The sequence below is a fragment of the Erinaceus europaeus genome, chromosome 9, assembly GCF_950295315.1.
Source record: "Erinaceus europaeus chromosome 9, mEriEur2.1, whole genome shotgun sequence".
Classification (NCBI taxonomy): Eukaryota; Metazoa; Chordata; class Mammalia; order Eulipotyphla; family Erinaceidae; genus Erinaceus; species Erinaceus europaeus.
Genome location: NC_080170.1, coordinates 55,219,777 through 55,222,065, shown reverse-complemented (window position 1 = coordinate 55,222,065; position 2,289 = coordinate 55,219,777).

Below are 2,289 nucleotides of genomic sequence, written 5' to 3'. Positions count from 1 at the left end.
TTTCTCACTTATTCTGGTCATTTTGAGTTATGCTTTTTTTTTTTTAGAAACCTACTTGAAGAAACACTGTAAAGTTGTCTTGCAAACTGGTCTTGCATTGTTCTATAAAAGCTGTGTTTCCACAAATATATTATGAAAAAACTATATTTAGATATTTCATCTATGATACAATGCAGTAGAAAGACTGGAAAACTGGAGTCACAGAGGAAAATGGAGGGGGACTACACAAGATGGAAGTAGAGTCAAGTCTCTCTGGGATCACAGACAAGTGAAAGCAGATGACATGGAAAAGAAGACAAGGGCCACCACAGAAGGAGGTGGAGAAGTACTTTTGTGACATCTGGTGGTCATTCTGATGTTGCATTTATAGGTTCCAAACACCCAGCAGTCATGTTTGGACACAGTAGTCCCTACTTGTGTCTGTGAACTACAGATCAGCCAAGGTAGCAGTCACTACTGGGTGCTCAGTTGCCTGGTTTTTCATGGCCATAGTCTCTCATGGAGGTGGGCAGATGCTCTTGGCTTGGTTTCCTCTGTCTCTAGACTCTTGGAGACAGAAGTGAGACTCTGTTTTGGTGATGACCAAGACAATAGCCTCAACTAGTAACTTAGTGGAGTTCAGCTGTTTTTGATAAATAGCTTGTGAGTGCTAACTCTCAAATAATATTATATCCAACAACATGCTGGCAGGGGAAATGGCATAATGCTTATGCAAAAGACTCATGTCTGAGGCTCTGAAGTCCCAGGTTCAATCCCCTATACCACGATAAGCCAGAGATGTGCAGTGCTCTGATATTTCTCTCTCTCTCTAACTCTCTTATTAAAATAAAATAGAAATATTAAAAATAATTAAAATTAAATAATTAAATTAAAAATAAAATATTAAAAATAATTAACAACAAAAAGAACACACCATGCGTTAGAATGGAAGGTAGGAAATTCCAACTAAGAGGAAATCCCAATTTCATTGTAAGAAAAGACTTCTGAATAAGTGTTTGAGTTGAGAACTCAAGCTCTCTGGGTCTGAGCTCAGAAGATGGATCAAGTTAAAGAGCATTATCTACAGAAGTTTGACACCTCGCAGCCAGGTGTGATCTCTACTTCCCTCTTCCATATTTGCCAGATTGTCTGCTCTGTACTTGTTCCATTCACCCCATTATCACCAACACTTCCCCAAACCTGGCGTCTCTGCTGCAAAACAGTCTTAACTCTTACTGCCCTTCCACTTAGACTAGAACCAAATTAATCTCCCCAAAGTTCACAGTTCTGTTCGCTTTTATTTCCTGTGCTGAAAAAATTTAATAGTTCCCCATTCCCTGTGAATTGAAGCTTATTTTCTTCACTTGCTTTTGGAGCAATTCCTTACCTCCATTTCCACTCCTATTGCATTTCTCTATTCCTGTACCCCCCATTGGAGTCAGCACACCATCCCAAATGCTTTTTTGTGATCTTTTTTTACATCCCCCTCTGCCTCAGAGTCCCTCTTCCCTAGCATCACCCTGTCTAGAGGACCCCCAAATTTCTCCTCTATTTAAACTCTCCCAGAGACACTGAGCACATGTCTCATCCTTCTCTGAAATCGTGGAGCATCTTGATTGCTCAGGTCTTTGGTGTCTACCATATCTGTACTTTGTTATCAGAATTTGGTACAGAAGACACAAATTACTGTCTTTTAGAATTATTGTGGCGGTATGATTAAATGAATTATTATTTCAGTATGCATAGATAGCACCTGGCATAGACTAGGATTTGGTAGAAAAATTGTGCATTGTTATATGTAATTCTAGAATCATGAAAATAACTGATGGTATAGTTATTATAGACATAATGTGGGAAAGTGATTAAGAGCTCTTCAGTGAGATTTGGGAATCTCACTGAAAAAAACTACCAATATTTTTTCAAGTGTTTACCATGTTCCAGGTGGTATGCTAACAGAATTACTATGGACCATCTATGTTAGTCTCTTCAAAGTTCTATCTTTTGCTTATTTACTCCCTTTTTCTGAAGCATCTGATATGTTTATCACCAAGTAGGATCCTGGGGATTCAGCAGAAATCAAGACAAATGAGAACTTGCCTGAAAGAAACCAACAAATTTGTTCAGAGAAATGGGCAGTAACAAGGGGCTTAGACTATCTGGAACATTACTCATTTTTGTACCTGTCTGCCTGCTCACCTGCTTATCTCTCTCTCTTTGAGGATGGCTGGTCCACAGCAGCTAGTGTTTTCTCTGCTGTATCCTCAGAACTGAGGAAACAAACAGCATAAAGAGTATTCTCAGTACACACTA